The sequence below is a fragment of the Pelophylax lessonae genome, assembly GCF_965119305.1.
Source record: "Pelophylax lessonae genome assembly, chromosome: 8".
Lineage (NCBI taxonomy): Eukaryota > Metazoa > Chordata > Amphibia > Anura > Ranidae > Pelophylax > Pelophylax lessonae.
In genome coordinates this window covers 92,344,942-92,364,218 of record NC_138775.1, presented here as the reverse complement: position 1 = coordinate 92,364,218, position 19,277 = coordinate 92,344,942, and positions in this window count along the sequence as shown.

The following is a 19,277-nucleotide window of genomic DNA, read 5'->3' as shown; positions in this document are numbered from 1 at the left end:
TAAAAAGATGTTTTTAATGGAAAGCACAATGATGATTTTATTTTTTAAGCTATTTGAGAAAGTCATCTCTCTTACATGGGTTTATTTCTGTATATCTATAACTTACATCATATGCACATTTATTGATTTATTATTAGCATGGTAGATTAATTTGTGTGCCTTCACATTTGTTGTATTTGGTATGGGTAGGATTGTGTTTATTTATTATTTGGATGTATGTATCACTGGGATATTGAGGAGCTGTACAGCATTATCATGATTGACCTTTTGCCTTTAGGACCACTTTAAAGCGGAGTTCCAGCCATTTACTCACCTGTCCAACGGTCCAGCGATGCGGCCGCCCGAAGCCTCGATCCTCTCCCTCTGCGCCGACATCACTGCTGTGGGCACCCGGCTGTTACAGTTTGCGGCTTCACAGCCGGGTACCCACTGCGCTTGCGCGAGTCGCACTGCGCGCCTTGATTGGCCGGCAATCTTCTGGGACCACTGACGTGTCCCAGAAGATTGCAGGGAGGGAGGGGGAGAGGAGAACTTCCGCTCAGGGCGCCGCGGCGCTCCGAGCGGAAGTGGGAGCGGGTACCTGTCAAAACTAGGTACCCGCTCCCCCCCCCCCAAAAAATGACATGCCAAATGTGGCATGTCGGGGGGTCAGGACTCCCTAAAGCGGAAGTTCCACTTTTGGGTGGAACTCCGCTTTAAGTCCATAGCATCTACTGAAAACTGAAATATCAGTTGTGGCTGGACTGAGACTTCATTAACTACCTTGTTGATAATTACTTTAACCACTTCTGGACCGGAAGGATTTACCCCCTTAATGACCGGGCCATTTTTTGCGATACGACACTGCGTTACTTTAACAGACAATTGCATGGTCGTGCTACGCTGTGCCCAAATAAAATTGATGTCCTTTTTTCCCACAAATAGAGCTTTCTTTTGGTAGTATTTAATCACCTGTGCGATTTTTATTTTTTGCGCTCTAAAAAAAAAAAAAGAGCGACAATTCTGAAAAAAAAAACAAACAAACAATATTTTTTACTTTCTGCTATACAACATTCCCAATAAGAAAATTTTTTTCATAACTTTAGGCCAATTTAGAAAGTTGCAAAGATTTGCCCTTGGGATTTTAAATGAGGTGTGACATGCACAATGATACAGTGTAAAAAGCAAATTTATTGGAACATACAGCATGTCACCAAGTAAACATAGGCGACAGGTACCATATTATGAAACAGATTTGTGATGTTATACATAGTATATTAGTATTTATAGTCAAGTTCAGTATTCCTTAGAGCAATCCATGGTAGGTATAAAAATTTGTATTCTGCCACATATTTTTGGTAAACAAAAATCCCAATAAGTGTATATCGATTGGTTTGCATAAAAGTTATTGCGTCTACAAACTAGGGGAAAGATTTATGTCATTTTTATTTATTTTTTTTACTAGTAATGGTGGCGATCAGCGACTTTTAGCGGGATTGCGACATTGCGGCAGACAGATCAGACACCTAATACCTCATTTTTTACACTTTTGGGGGGACCAGTGACATTACTACAGTAATCAGTGCTAAAAATATGCACTGTTACTGTCATACTGAAACTGGCAGGGAAGGGGTTAACACCAGGGGCAATCAAATGGTTAAATGTGTCCCTAGGGGTTCCTTTTAAACTGTGTGGGGGATGGGCTTCCTGCATGACCGCAGAGACCTGTGTTCCTAAATAAGAGGAACACAGGATCACTGTGAACATAACTGACAGAACAGCGGTCTGCGAGGAGCGATCGCAGGTACCCAGCGGCAATCGCGGCCTCCGGACCCACTGTGGGCAAATAGGCGCTAGCGCTCCTACAAAGCGTCGTACAGTTACATTGTTTTGCGGGACAGAGCTGACCTGCCGCAGTAAAACTGCGGCAGGCAGTCTTTAAGTGGTTAAAGAAGTCTTTTGTCTCCAGCTGTGATTTTGCTGTTTTATTTTCTTGTTTTGTATATACACTTATATGAAAGTTTGATTACAATCTCCCTGGCCTTTTTGTGAAGAAAAGGAGCCAGCAATCGCAGTTAAGGGTCAAGCTAAAAACTGCTTGAAATTTACTATTATTGCTCTCTCTCGCTCTCTGCCTCTGACTCTCTCGTTCTTTATATGTTACAAGAAAAATTGCCATTGTTTATGGAGTTTTTGGTTAACAAGGACATATCATCTCAGACAGGCTACGAAAATGAAGGGCCCATACACACTGTCACATTGTCAGTGACTGACATTTTCCCACACTGAAAAACGCCACTTACCAGTAGAGGACAAAGAAAACCTGCCAAAAGACTTGTATTTCTGTTCATATAGTCCTGAGATTTACTGTACACAGTTTTCCAACACAGCACACCCCTATCTGACAGTGGAGGAGACCTGATTTTCTTTTGCCGTGGCTCATTAATATTTACAGGCCTTCCTCAACCTGTGCCTGGACAGTAAGGCCCCTTTCACACTTGTACGACCTGAAAGTTGTGCGACTTTGCCGCAACTTCGGAGTGACTTGAAGCAATGCCTGTGTAATCTTGAGGTCTGTGGACCTCAAGTCGCATCAAAGTAGGACCAAAGTAGTGCAGGGACTACTCTGAAGTCACTACAACTTGACGTCGCACATATATGAATGGTCGCAGGACAAGTTGCACAGGTGTAGCAGAAGACTGATGATCTCATCTGCATGTGCTCTCTCCTCCTATAAGCATGCTTCTGGTACTGCAGCACAAACACTTTACTCTTTGTGCTGCTTCTCTCTACCTCAGTAAGAGAACGGCTGTACGGTGTCTGCAAAAGGTTGATACTAAATCAAATTTAGATACTTAAATACCTTGCTCTTATGTAAGTATCCTTCAAGCAGTGGCGTAGCGTGGGTTGTCAGCACCCCCGGCAAGGCAAGTAATTTTCGCCCCCTAACCCACAGGCTTTTAGCACTCTACGAGTCTTGGCATTGCTTGCTATTATTGGGTTTATGATCTACCAGAACACCCAGATCCTTCTCCGCCATGGATTCCCCCAGATCCTTCTCCACCATGGATTCCCCCAGATCCTTCTCCGCCATGGATTCCCCCAGATCCTTCTCCGCCATGGATTCCCCCAATCCTTCTCCGCCATGGATTCCCCCAGATCCTTCTCCGCTATGGATTCCCCCAGATTCTTCTCCACCATGGATTCCCCCAGATCCTTCTCCGCTATGGATTCCCCCAGATTCTTCTCCGCCATGGATTCCCCCAGATCCTTCTCCGCTATGGATTCCCCCAGATGCTTCTCTGCTATGGATTCCCCCAGTTCTACTCCCCCTAGTATGTATGATGCATGCATATTCTTATCTCCCAAGTGCATAACTTTACATTTATCAACATTAAACCTCATTTGCCACATAGTTGCCCAATGAAACAGTGCATTGAGGTCAGCTTGTAAGTTGGAGACATCCTGTAAGGACGTTATTCCACTGCAAAGCTTGGTGTCATCTGCAAAGACTGAAATCCCAACCCCCCATCATTTATAAATAGGATCACTGAACTTCTTACATGCCTAATGCTCGGTGGGGACTTTGCATGCAGTGGTTTATTTAGGTTTTGTGCTGCCCTAGGCCTGACTAAATTTGTGCACCCCCTAATTTAAATATGACCCACCCCTTCCTGTAAAGGTCACACCCCTTCCTGTTTCTGACCCGTTCTGTCATCTGTAAACCACAGACCACAACCACAGTGTATCAGTACCGCATATCAGTGCAGCCCCATCAGTGGCCACCAGTGCAGCCCCATCAGTGGCCACCAGTGCAGCCAGCCCCATCAGTGGCCAGCAGTGCAGCCCCATCAGTGGCCACCAGTGCAGCCTAAGATATTTGGACTTGTGTTTGCTGCCACTGATTATAATTATAGGAATATTTCACTTATTTGTATAATGACTAGGACGTCCATGTCCATAGTCATTATACGAATAAGTGAAATAATTAGTGGCAGCAAACACAAGTCCAAATATCTTAAAAGATAGGAGTAATCTTACTAATCCAGTGACATATTGTGATAGCACATATGAGGTAAGGAGGTCCAAAATATTATTGCCATCATGTACAATTAAAAGTCTTAATTGTATATGATGCAATTCAGTATGCTCGCTCAAGGACAAGGATGTTTAAAGAAATGAAATGATATTATTGACATGATGCCTGCCATACCTGGGGGCAGAGGAGGGTAGGCGGAGCATTAGGCTACGGTGCCACACTTATTAGCATAGGTGGCCATCGGGCCAGACTTGTTTGCCTCCTGGACCCTGCCATCTGGCCCAATTCGCCCCAAAAGACTGGCACTATACTAGAGTGTAGCACAAGCCGGCGGGCACTCTTTTCATGCAAGAGAAGGGAGGAGGCTGTTTTTTTGTGCGGGGTACAGCTTTTTTGCTGCCCCATGCAAAGTGCCACCCTAGGCCTGGGTCTTGTTGGCCTAGGCCAAGATACAGCAGTGTTTGCATGTAAGGGGTTAAGTGATGATCCTGCCAGAGTGCTTAGCATGAACACTGGTAGGATGATCATCACTTAACCCCTACATGCAGAATGCCTAACGGGAAAACTGGCAGGATCATCACTTAGCTCTTTACATGCCAAATGCTCGGCAGGACACGGGCACAATCACTAAACTCCCTACATGTCAAACTAATGCATGTAATGAGTTCAGTGATCCTGCATATGCCCTGCTGAGCATTCCGCATGTAAGGAATTAAGTGATGATCCTGCATTCGTCCCCACTGAGCATTTGCAAGGAGCGATGGCAAGTACCAGAATGCATGTCCCTCAGGCCTGGGCAATCGGCATTCAAGGGGTTAAATGATAAATCCTGCAATGATGCATGTCTGGGTCCCTCAGGCCTGGGCAGCATGTAAGGGGTTAAATAGTTATTCCCTGTCATTGTACACGTGGCGCTTTGGCGCTTTTCCAGTTCCACATTCACTTTACTACAGTGATCTCCAGGCTGCTCCCCTCCCCCCCCCCCTCCTCCCTCTGTCAGTCCAGAAAAACAACTCTCACCTCTCACAACTCTCTCTCTCTCTGTGCTGGCTGCCTGAGTGCCACAACTGGGAAAGATGAATGATTCCAGTCCACAGCGGGCGGCTAAGTGAGAAGAAGGCTGCTGAGCTGAATGAGCTGAACACGCTGACTGAGACTGTGAGGCAGCACAGGCGGGGCTTGGCTTGCAACGGTTTCCGCATGCGCCACCCCACGCTACGCCAATGGACAGGCACAGGCCAGATCCGCCCCGCCCCGCCATGTTCATCCATAGGGAGCCCGCCAGCCATCTCTGAGCCTAAAGATAGCTGCTGGAGCACAGACAGTATGACACCGCGTTAGTAAAATATATTAAGGTCAGACAGAGTGACACTGCAGTGGAGTGGGATGCGCCCTCCCCCCAGATGTTGTGCCCAGTGCCGTCGGCCCCCCCAGCACCCCCCACGCTACGCCACTGCCTTCAAGTACTTACACACTTGCATCACAAAAATACATTCAGGATGTATTTATAAATATAAAGTTGTGTGTTTATAGGCAGGGCCTAGGTTGAGTACCTTTTATTGAGAGGAAATACTCAGACAGTATACAGTATATGGAAATAATATATTTTATATAACTCTTGCGCAGTTGGTTTGCATCAACAAATACACTGATCTTCAACACTTATATCAACAGTCCAAAAAATATACCTGTCTCTCAGCATTTACAGTATATGTTACCAGAGAATGGCTTCTGTCACCAGAGATAGTGTCCCTTAGGCATGGTTCTGCAGTCTGCAATAGCTCCACATCTTCACATCGCTCACAGTGGTATACACTATACTACTGAAACATTCCTCAGAGATTTTGGTCCATATTGACATAATAGAATCACGCAGTTGCTGCAGATTTGTTGGCTGCACATCCATTATGTGAAACTCCAATTCCACCACATCCCAATGGTGCTCTATTGGTTAGGGATCTGGTGACTATGGAGACCACTGGAGCAGTGGTGTATTTAGGTTTTGTGCTGCCCTAGGCCTGACTAAACTTGTGCACCCCCTAATTGAAATATGACCCACCCCTTCCTGTAAAGGCCACACTACTTCCTATTTATGACCTGCCATGTCATTTGTTAATCACAAACCACAACCACAGTCTATCAGAGCCCATCAGTGCCGCCTTATCAGTGTCCATCAGTGCAGCATATCAGTACAGCCTCATCAGTGGCCATCAGTGCAGCCTATCAGTGCATCATATCAGTGCCCATCAGTACAGCTTATCAGTGCCGCCTCAGCAGTGGCCATCAGTGCAGCCTATTAGTGTGTAATGTTCCGGTACCTTTGGTACCCTAATTACTCTTTCATAAGTGTATGCGCCCCACCATTCTCTTTTGGTAAGGTGCGCATACACCTTTAAGACTGATGCTGTCATCACTCAGCGCCGGACTGGATGGCTATTTAGATCGCCGGCTCTCACTCACATGTGTTCGTTCAACCACCATGGTTGGAGCGTCCCGCTCTCTGAGTTCAGCATGTCAAATCTACACGTTCCTGTATCTCGCTACCTGAACCTCTGTTTTCGGATCCTGTGTCTCGCCACCCGATCACCCCTGGCATGCTGTTTTCACCTTCACCCTTCAAACACCTTTGCACCTTGATGCTAACTTGGCTTGAAGCTCTCATGCTTGCAAGCATACCTCGCTGACGGAACCACGCTGCGCTGATCCCTGTATCCCGCTACTGGATCATCCGCTCTTCCTGAACCTCCCCTCGGCTACATTGCTATTAGTGATAAGTACCCCATAGGGGAGACCTCTATAAACTTTATACTAAAGCTTACACTATCTAGCTCTGCATAGTAAGGACTGTTACCACATCTGCATATCTAGATTGCTAGCTCTTGAGCCTACTGCCACCTATTCCTGCACTGGGTTGATCTCTCTTGTATGTCCACCTGCTACTCTGTCATCTGCTACCATACATGATTGCTAAACCTATCTGCATCCATCTGCTACTATCTTACCTTCAAGTGTCTGTCATCTACCATCTCCACCCAACCTGTCTCTTCAGTCTATCATCACTGTGTTACTATATACATAAGTCACTCTAGGAAACATCTTATTGAGTGTGTGTATTTATTTGCTGAATTGAGACCTTCCACACATGATGAGTCATTGAGGGTTGGGAATAGTATCTCAGCGTTTCTCTTACATGACTACTGAAGTGGAATATTTCTGCAGCTGAAAATCCACACCATACATAAAACGCAGGAGCGTTACAGATTGAACGAACCTACAAATGGATTCAGCAGAAATAACCACTCAGGTGACACAATTAAAACAGCAAGTAACTGCGTTAATACACGCACTTGCTGAATTAAAAGAAGACAATCAGGCTCTGTCGCAGCAGGTAATTAGACTGACACAACTTACCTCTGCTCAGTCCCCTGAACCCAAGATAAATCCTCCTTTGGTATTTACAGGCGATCGCAAAAAATTTCGCGAATTTAAAAACGCATGTGAGTTACTTTTTTTGCTAAAACCTTGTACCTACCTTACTGATCACATTAAGGTTTGTACTATTATTTCTTACCTAACAGGCGATCCTTGAGCCTGGGCAGACTCTCTTTTTGAGAAAAACGACCAGCTTCTCAACTCCTATGCCTTGTTCCTAGCAGAACTCACTAGCCTATATGATGATCCCAATAGGCAGAGTACTGCCGATCTTCAATTAAGATCCTTGAAACAAGGTAGGAGACCTGTAGAAGACTTTGTCGCGGAATTCAAGAGATGGACCCTTGATTCAGAATGGAATGATGCATCTCTGAAAACCCAATTTAGGCTTGGCCTATCAGAAGCTGTTAAAGACGAGCTCGCCCGAGCGGATCTGCCAAAAACCCTGGATGCATTGATACAACTCAGTATCACCATAGATAGAAGACTACGAGAAAGAAAGGCTGAGAGAATGGGAATGCCATTATCCAGTTCCTCTCGGATTTCGGCCGTTGACCCCGTTCCTATGGAGGTAGGAACCATACACCCACCTCTATCAACTATGGAAAGAGCCAAAAGACGATCTGAAAATCTCTGCTTGTACTGTGCATCCCCGGATCACAAGATAAACGTCTGTCCCCTAGTCAACAAAAAGAAGGGTGAGTGTTCACATGTCCTCCTAGGGGGATTGACAACTTCAATCACTAACCCTTACATTTCTGTTTGTTTGACATTACAGTGGGACCAGAACAGGATTACTACTAAGGCCATGATTGACACAGGATCTTGTGGAAATTATATTGATATATGTTTTGCTGCTTTAAATAAAATTCCTATTATTTCTAAACTTAAACCTGTCTCAGTAAGTCTTATTAACGGTGTTCCGTTATCCTCTGGTCCGATCACTGATCAGACACAAGCACTCCTAGTCACTACTAACGGGTCTCATAGGGAGACCACTACCTTCGATCTAATACCTTCACCCCACTTTCCCATTGTGTTGGGACTTCCCTGGTTGCACACACATCAACCAACCATAGATTGGAAGGAACGGACCCTGGCCTTCCTCTCTTGCTATTGCGAGGGTACGTGTAACCTCCCGTCTTTCGGGAAGATCCTGTCTGTGGTGACAGATGAGATTGCACCACTATGTTATCAGGATCTCTCTGAGGTTTTTCTTGAGAAAAATGCTCAAGCACTACCTCCCCATCGAGACTATGATTGTAGCATTGATCTACTCCCAAATAGCAAATTGCCGTTCGGTCATGTTTATCCTCTTTCACAGGATGAACTTTCCCATCTCAAAGACTATTTGGATGAGAATTTGGAAAAAGGTTTTATTAGACCTTCCACTTCTTCCACAGCAGCAGGACTCTTTTTTGTCCGCAATAAGGACTCAAGTCTCAGGCCTATCATCGACTACAGGCAATTGAATGCTATCACAATAAAAGATCGCTATCCACTACCGCTTATCCCTGAGCTCATTGAGCAGGTGCGTGGAGCTACCTATTTTTCAAAATTGGACCTGAAAGGAGCATACAATCTCATTCGAATCCGTGATGGACACGAGTGGAAGACTGCATTCAGAACCAGATACGGATTGTTCGAATATCTTGTAATGCCATTTGGGCTATGCAACGCCCCTGCAGTTTTCCAACGATTTATAAACGATATTTTCAGAGACTTACTAGATGTCTGTGTTGTGGTATATCTGGACGATATACTTATATATTCACGATTCCCTGTCTGAACACATAAGACATGTAAGACTAGTATTATCGAGATTGCTTGCACATAACCTTTATGTGAAACTGAAAAAATGCTTGTTTCATAAAGAAGAGGTACTCTTTCTAGGCTACATCATATCCAAAACAGGAATCGAGATGGACATGAGTAAGATATCCTGCATTCAGGATTGGCCTACACCAACCACACGCAAGGCGCTACAGCGATTCCTTGGATTTTCAAATTTCTACAGGAAGTTCATTAAAAACTTCTCTGCCATTGTGAGACCTCTCACACAGCTCACTAGCATAAAAAAAACATTCAAATGGTCAGATGAAGCAAATAAAGCTTTTCACTTGTTAAAGACAAGGTTTACTTCTGCTCCCATATTACGTCATCCAGACCCATCCCTCCAATACATTCTGGCGGTAGAAGCGTCAAACATGGCAGTAGGAGCAATACTCTCCCAACGACCAACCCACACTTCACCACTTCATCCAGTCGCCTTTTTTTCTAAATCCCTAAGCAGTCCCGAGATAAATTCCCCCGTGGGTGAAAAGGAACTGCTTGCTATAAAATTGGCTCTGGAGAATTGGCGACATCTACTCGAAGGCACCCAATTACCAGAATTATATACACGGACCATAAAAACCTCCAATATCTTCAGACTAGCAAAACTCTCTCGCACCGACAGGTACGATGGTCACTATTCTTTTTAAGGTTTAACTTCCTAGTGACCTACACACCTGCAGATAAGAACAAAAAGGCGGATGCACTATCACGACTAACTGAAGAAAACTACTTTGAAATCCCTTCCGTTCCTATAATACCTCACAAACGCATTATTGGAGTTGTCCGTTCCTTGAAGGAAGAGGTTTTGCATGGTATAAGTTTGGATTCACCCCCACCACAACTAAATACTGATGCAGAAGGCTTCCTCTACTACAACGACAAACTTTACATACCACCTACCATACGCACCAAGATCTTGGAATTATCGCATGATGTGCCTATGGCAGGACATATGGGTATGACAAAGACTCTTAATTTGATTACCCGGCAATTCTGGTGGCCTGACATGAAAACATCTATACAAAAATTCGTCTCTTCATACAATGTCTGTGCCAGGTCCAAAATTGACACTACGAGACCATCCGGTCTACTATGCAGTCTACCAATACCCCAAACTCCATGGGAAGTTGTGTCCTTGGACTTCATCGTGGAATTGCCTCCTTCCAAAGGATTTAATACCATCTTAGTGTCAGTGGACCATCTGACAAAAATGGCACATTTCATTGCTATTCGCAGACTACCTTCGTCCAAACAAACGGCAGAACTCCTGATGAAACATGTCTTTAAGTTACATGGTATCCCAAAAACTCTTCTGTCTGACCGTGGATCCCAATTTATTTCTAAGTTCTGGCAAGAACTATGTCACATACTACGGATCGAGCGGAAGCTCACTTCTCCTTACCATCCGCAGACCAACGGACAGACTGAAAGAGTCAACCAATGCATCGAGCAATATTTACGTTGTTACACTTCTTACCAACAGGATGATTGGGTGGATCTTCTCCCTCTGGCAGAATTTGCCTACAACAACGCAACCCACAGTACAACCAAGCAGAGTCCGTTCTACTTGAACTATGGGTTTCATCCCTCTATTCTTCCACCACGCATCCTTCCTTCAAATAACCCAGTAGCCTCAGACTATCTTACCCAAATAAAGGATTCTCTGGGTTTACTTAATACTACCATTGCACACGCTCATAGTCAACAAAAGAAGTACTATGATCTTCGCAGAAGACCTTCTCCTCAGTACACTATCGGGGACCTCGTTTGGCTCTTAACAAAAAATTTAAGACTGAAAATCCCTAGCAAAAAGCTTGGACCTCTGTTCTTGGGACCTTTCCCAATCAAGAAACTTATTGGAAAAGCTGCAGTTCAGCTTACATTGCCAATAGACCTAAAAATACATCCCATTTTCCATGTGTCGCTACTGAAGCCCCATGTTCCGGACCAAGGAATAAGGCCTACTATTCCACCTCCGCCTCCTGTACAAGTTGAAGGTGGAGAAGAATACGAGATAAAAGAGATTCTGGATTCTCGTATCCACAGAAGAAGACTTCAGTACTTGGTTAGATGGAAGAACTATGGGCCCCAAGACGACACGTGGCTAAACACCTCTGACATACATGCCCCTAGATTAATCCGCAATTTTCATGCGAAGTACCTAGACAAACCAGCTCCAGAGGCCTTCAGGAGCCGGCCTTAAAGGGGGGGTACTGTAATGTTCCGGTACCTTTGGTACCCTAATTACTCTTTCATAAGTGTATGCGCCCCACCATTCTCTTTTGGTAAGGTGCGCATACACCTTTAAGACTGATGCTGTCATCACTCAGCGCCGGACTGGATGGCTATTTAGATCGCCGGCTCTCACTCACATGTGTTCGTTCAACCACCATGGTTGGAGCGTCCCGCTCTCTGAGTTCAGCATGTCAAATCTACACGTTCCTGTATCTCGCTACCTGAACCTCTGTTTTCGGATCCTGTGTCTCGCCACCCGATCACCCCTGGCATGCTGTTTTCACCTTCACCCTTCAAACACCTTTGCACCTTGATGCTAACTTGGCTTGAAGCTCTCATGCTTGCAAGCATACCTCGCTGACGGAACCACGCTGCGCTGATCCCTGTATCCCGCTACTGGATCATCCGCTCTTCCTGAACCTCCCCTCGGCTACATTGCTATTAGTGATAAGTACCCCATAGGGGAGACCTCTATAAACTTTATACTAAAGCTTACACTATCTAGCTCTGCATAGTAAGGACTGTTACCACATCTGCATATCTAGATTGCTAGCTCTTGAGCCTACTGCCACCTATTCCTGCACTGGGTTGATCTCTCTTGTATGTCCACCTGCTACTCTGTCATCTGCTACCATACATGATTGCTAAACCTATCTGCATCCATCTGCTACTATCTTACCTTCAAGTGTCTGTCATCTACCATCTCCACCCAACCTGTCTCTTCAGTCTATCATCACTGTGTTACTATATACATAAGTCACTCTAGGAAACATCTTATTGAGTGTGTGTATTTATTTGCTGAATTGAGACCTTCCACACATGATGAGTCATTGAGGGTTGGGAATGGTATCTCAGCGTTTCTCTTACATGACTACTGAAGTGGAATATTTCTGCAGCTGAAAATCCACACCATACATAAAACGCAGGAGCGTTACATAGTGCCCATCAGGGCACCATATCAGTCCAGCCCCATCAGTGAAGCTTATCAGTGCCGCCTCATGCCCATCAGTGCAGCCTCATCAATGCAGCCTCATTAGTGCCCATCAGTGCAGTTTCAGTACCCACCATTGGCAACTCATTAGTGCCCATCAGAGCAGCATATTAGTGCCCATCAGTGCAGCATATTAGCGACCATTAGTGCAGCATATCAGTGCTGCCATATCAGTGCAGCCCCATCAGTTCTTTTAAGATATTTGAACTTGTGTTTGCTGCCACTGATTGTAATCCTAGGATTATGTAACTTATTTGTATAATAAATAGAAAGTCCATAGACCTTATACAAATAAGTGAAATAATCAGTGGCAGCAAACACAAGTCCAAATTTTTTGCTGCCCCCCCCCCCCCCACAAAGTGCTGCCCTAGGCCTGGGCCTTGTTGGCTTAGGCCAAGATACAGCACTGCACTGGAGTACAGTGACCTCATTGTCATGTTTAAGAAACCAGTGGTGAGATAATTTGAGCTTTGTGATATGGTGCATTATCTTGCTGGAAGCAGTGTTAATTTTGGCAACAAATTTCCATTTTGTTATAGTCATAGTCTTTTGACTAAAATGCCATTTTAGTTTTAGTTGTATTTTAGTCTTTCCACTAAAATGCCATTTTAGCTTTAGTTGTATTTTAGTCTCTTGACTAAAATGCCATTTTAGTTTTAGTCATATTTCAGTCGACTAATCAATTTAGTAGACGAAAATGTTTTAGTGGACGAAATTAACACTGGCTGGAAGGAGCCATCAGAAGATGGGTACACTGTAATCATAAAGCGATGGACATGGTCAGCAACAGTACTCAGGTAGGCCGTGGCATTCAAACGATGCTCAATTGGTACTAAGGAGCCCAAAGTACGCCAAGAAAATATCCCCCACACCATTACAACACCATCCTGAACCATTGATACATGGCATGATAGATTAATGCTTTCATGTTGTTTACGCCAAATTCTGACCCTACCATCTTAATGCCGCAGCTGAAATCCAGACTCATCAGACCAGGCAACATTTTCCCAATCTTCTATTGTCCAATTTTGGTGAGCCTCAGTTTCCTGTTCTAAGCTGACAGGCGTGGCACCAGGTGTGATTTTCTGCTGCTGTAGCCCATCTACTTAAAAATTTGATGTGTTGTGCGTTCAGGGATGGTATTCTGCTTACCTTGGTTGTAACGAGTGGCTATTTGAGTTACGGTTACATAGTTACATGGTTAGTCAGGTTGAAAAAAATACACAAATCCATCTGCCTTTCTATCATCTCAAACCCATATGAGATGCCCATTCTCCTCTGACCTCAACAAGGCATTTTCCTCCACACAACTGCGGCTCACTGGATATTATCTCTTTTTTCAGACCATTCTCTGTAAACCCTAGATAACCCTCTGTAAACCCTGGTTGTTTGTGAAAATCCCAGCTGATCAACAGTTTTTGAAATACTCAGGCCAGCCCAGCTGGCACCAACAACCATGCAACCTTCAAAGTCACCTAAATCCCCTTTCTTCCCCATTCTGATGCTCGGTTTGAATGTCAGCAAGTCATCTTCACCACGTCTAGATGCCTAAATGCATTGAGTTTATGCCATGTGATTGGCTGATTAGCAATTTGTATTACCCAGCAATTGAACAGATGTACCTAATAAAGTGAGTGTATGTATAGCATACCTCCCAACTTTTGAACTTGACCATGAGGGTGAAGTCAACCTGCACCAAGCTCCGGACCCCGTGCCAAAAAGTGTGTGTGGCCAAACTGTTAACAGTTGGGGGGGCCTAAGGGGCATGGTTAAACAAATGTTTACCTTCCTTGTACCTACAAAATATACTTTGATTTCTGTGCCACAAGCAAGGATCTCGGAGACACATATAAACCTCAGCACAATCATAAAAAAAATAAATTAAAAAAAGCTTCCATTACATATGGTTTTACTCTCACTGAAAATAGACAAAGAGCTGAGAGCTGACACTTTGTCTGAGTCGACCTTAGAAAATAAATAAGTCCGGGACTTCACAGCAACCAGGAGCTGTTGAGACAGTGAACGTTTTGGTGAGAAGTATGTAATGTACAATATAGTGTACATAGTGCAGAGTATGTAATGTACAATATAATGTATATAGTAGGCATAGACCGATATGTTTTTTTCAGGGCCGATACCAATACCGATATTTTGGTCACAACGTATCAGTATCAGCCGATATGGGCTGATATTTTGATCATTTAAAGTTTTGAAAAACAAAGAAAATTTTTGACACAAATCTGGTACTGAACATGTTCATTTTTGTTTAATGCTTAATGGCTGGCTTACTAGCACCCTGTGGTGTGTGGCTTTCTGGCTGGCACTCTGTGGTGGGTGGCTGGCTGTCTGGCACCCTGTGGTTGGTGGCTGGCTTGCTGGCACCCTGTGGTGGATGGCTGGCTGGCTGGCACCCTGTGGTGGGTGGGTGGCTGGCTGTCTGGCACCCTGTGGTGGGTGGCTGGCACCCTGTTGTGTATGGCTGGCTGGCTGGCACCCTGTGGTGGGTGGCTGTCTGTCTGGCACCCTGTGGTGGGTATAAAGACAGAGGCTTATTCAGCGCTATAATCCAAAAAAAATAGAGAGAAATAAGCAGCTGGACACCGGTATTGGTCAATACTAACAAATCCAAAAAACAGGCAATAAATGTAAAAAATGGTGCAGCGCTAAAATGTTAAAACCAATAAAACAGCAGCAATGTCCATAATGACCTGGGAATGTTCATAAGTCCAAAGCCAGGCTTGAGGTAAAGGTGACCCGTGTATGGAAGTAGACAAAACACCAAACATGCGTGATTCCACCACCACAGTTAATGCCAGCCTCTCACCTCCATGCACTGACCGCAAGGGCCATTGCGCTTTAACATAGACTCTGGTGAACTTCTCCTATCCCAGTCTTAAGATCATGGAAGCCACAGCACCTCAGCAGGGCAGCATAAAGATTCCACATGGAAGGATAACAAAGGACATCTAGTGCTCTCCGTTTAAAATTGGGTACATTTATTCAAAGTAAAAAGGTTACTCACAAACATAGCACTATTCCTAGTGCATCGGGAACAGCATGTCAAACATCTAACGATGTGCTCGAGCGTGCGGTCCTCTCAGAGCGTCGCGGGTGACGTCACAGCTCCTGCTGTTTTCGATGCACTAGAAATAGTGCTATGTTTGTGAGTAACCTTTTTACTTTGAATAAATGTACCCAATTTTAAACGGAGAGCACTAGATGTCCTTTGTTATCCTTCCATGTGGAATCTTTATGCTGCCCTGCTGAGGTGCTGTGGCTTCCATGATCTTAAGACTGGGATAGGAGAAGTTCACCAGAGTCTATGTTAAAGCGCAATGGCCCTTGCGGTCAGTGCATGGAGGTGAGAGGCTGGCATTAACTGTGGTGGTGGAATCACGCATGTTTGGTGTTTTGTCTACTTCTATACACGGGTTACCTTTACCTCAAGCCTGGCTTTGGACTTATGAACATTCCCAGATCATTATGGACATTGCTGCTGTTTTATTGGTTTTAACATTTTAGCGCTGCACCATTTTTTACATTTATTACCCTGTGGTGGGTGGCTGGCTGTCTGGCACCCTGTGGTGTGTGGGTGGCTGGCTGGCTGGCATCCTGCTGCGGGTGGGTGGCTGGCTGTCTGGCACCCTGTCTGTGGGTGGCTGGCTATCTGGTAACTTGTCTGTGGGTGGCTGGCTGTCTGGCACCCTGTGGTGTGTGGCTGGCAGGTACAGGGTCTGTGGGTGGCTGGCTGGTACAGGGCCTGTGGGTGGCTGGCTGGCTGGCTCACTGGTACAGTGCCTGTGGCTGGCTGGTGCAGGGCCTGTGGATGTGGGTGGCTGGTTGGCACCAGGCTGCTGTGGGTGGGTGTATGGCTGTGACACACTCCCGCAAGACTAGTCCCGACTCCAGACAACGCTGTCCAAGGCTAGGGAGGCGGCCTAAGAAGGCAGAATGAAGTCACAAAAATATCGGCAATATCGGCCAGTTCCAGGGCTGATACTGATATATCGGGAAAAGTGCATATCGGCCTTGCCGATAATCGGTCTATCCCTAGTATATAGTGCAGGAATATGTAAGGCAGAGTGCAGGGGTCAGGGTTGTTTAATGCAATGTGTTTAAGGATCAGGAGATTGCAATACTGCAGTCAGTGTTGGGTTTAGGAATACATAATGCAGAGCGCAGAGGTCCAGGGTGTGTAATGTGCACATCGCAGGGGTCCACAGTATGTAATGCATAGAATGCTGAAGTCAATATTATGTAATGCACGGGGACAGGAGTGTGTAACGCACAGTAGGATGAGGAGAGCAGGAGTGTGTAACGTTCAGTGTAGGGGTCAGGAGACTGCAAATTTCTCCCCTTAAGCAATTCTGTCTACCCACTTTACCCTTTCAGCTAGCAGACGCACTCTCTCCCCCGAAAAAAAAATCCAGCACTTATCTGCACACTAACCTCTCCCAGCACAAATCCTCTCCCTCCTTCTAGCATAGATCTTTTCCATCCAAATCCCCCTTCGCAGCACAATTTCCCCTCCCAAATCCACTTCTACCCCTCCATATCCCCCTTCTAGTAAAAATCCCCTTCCTCTCCAAATTCTTTCAACACAATTCCCCCCCCCCCCCCAATCCCCCCTCCCCTCAAATTTCCCCCTCCTAGCACAAATCCTTTGTTGTTTGCGATGCCATATTAGATGTGGAAAACAGGTAGACTAAGAGGTGAACAGAACTGTTAGTGCCTACGGGTCAAGGAATATTTGTGGTGCAGTTACCTTTTGTCATACCCGCAAAAAAAGTGGTAGACAGCTGTAGAGTCAGTGGGCTGTTGCGAGGTGATGTGGTAGAATTTGGGATGCATTTACTGCTTGGTGGACCTCTGAGAGTGCATCTGGAGGAGTGCAGGGGAGAGAACAGTCTCAGCAACTTGGAGGTAGAGGGGTCAGGAAAGATAGTGGCAGAGAAGGAGCTCTGGACAGATAGGGATTAGTACTGCTCTTCAACTCACTAGCTGACAGAAGGAGTCCTAGAGAGCAGACAGTTTCATGCATGTGTAGACAGCAGGGCTGGCAGAAGCAGTGGCAGGGCGGCAACCTGGAGTGGACAGGGAGCGGTTGTGAGTGGCCTTCCACTAAAGCTCAGCTCAGGAGCGAGGAGGAGGGGGCCAGAAGTCAATAGGGCACATGCACGATGGGGAAGCAGGAGTTGATGTTGAATCTGCTGCTGCAAAGAAGCAGGGAGCTGCGGCTGTGGGTTTGTATACTGTGCAATGTATTAAAAATTAGTTGTGCTAAGTGTCATAAATGAAAACAAAATGTACATAAATTTCAGTGACAGCTGCACTCACCAAATATCCACATAGAAATATAAGTAAATAGGAAACCCAAATGTGTTGTGCTATCCAACAAGTGCAAATGCATAAATAAATAAATATAAGAAGATCAGATGCAGCTTACTAACTATTAACCCATATCACTCCTCAATGTCGACCTTAGACTCTTTCGGAAAATTATAGCAAAACACTAGCTCCCATTACTTACTTCTCTTGTAACAAAAGATCAAAGAGACCTTCCTTTCCCCTGAGAAAGACACGTGACCCTGTGTCAACACGCGTAGGGGAGGGGCCAGGACGGTGACAACACCAGGAACCAGCGTGGAGCTGGATGCCGGAGAGTGTCTGTAAAGCTTGTGTTTTTTATGACAGCAACAGGATCCTCCCAGAAACTGAGTATATATGCCTGTATTAGTCTGGTGTGCTGGAAGCACCAGATAAAAGTGAGTACCCTGAGTATGTTTTGTCAATAAATCGGTTTTAGAAGGATATAAGCACTATTAGTCTTTTTATCTTTATATACAGTACATGATCTCTGGATGCCATGATCCCTTTATGAGGAGATAACAGAGGAGCAGGTTGGAGGAGCTTGATGTAGTTTTTGTTAGGCTAAAAGGCTATTTCTGACCCTACTTGATTGTTGTGGTCACACAACCCCAGGTGAGATTATTCCTGGTGGGGGGAGCACTCTGAGGTGACACGAAATTTTTTGTGCACAGGAAAGAAGTTAAGTGGTGAACAAGCACCGTTTGTGGATCATCACTTGGAGAAATTTGAATATATTTTTATGTTTGCATGGACATTTATGATATATTATCTTTTTGGGGATTTCAAAAACAAATATATATTTTTTGGATTGCACTATATTTTTGTTAGATTACACTCACTCTTGGTTTAGTTTGATTATATTGGATATATTTGTGATATATGGTTTGGCCTATTATGCCATTTGACCCTTGCAATCATGTATAATTAGCACCAACTATATGTATATTTTCGAGCGAAGAGGTTTTGACACTATTTATCATTATCATATTGAGCACTATGTTTTGAAAAGATCAAGTTGGCTTTATCCCTGGAAGGGAAGCCAGAGATAACATCATTGGCTCACTTCCTCCAAACGACCAGGGTTCTTTCTTTCGTTGGATGCGGATAAGGCATTCAACAGAGTGGCCTGGGACTACATGCATGCGGTCCCTGAGGCTATAGGCCTTCAAGAGGATATTTTACATTACATATCCTTTTTTATGTTCTATCTCTACAGCGAGAGTTTGCATAAATGGCCACCTATCAAATACCCCATCTCCAACGGAACCAGACATGGATGCCCCCTGTCCCCAATTCTTTTTGTCCTGACCTTGGAACCTCTTCTCTGTCACCTTCGAATCAATAGGAATATTAAAGGCTAGTTTCAGGTTCCACCTATAAGCACACTGCTTTTGC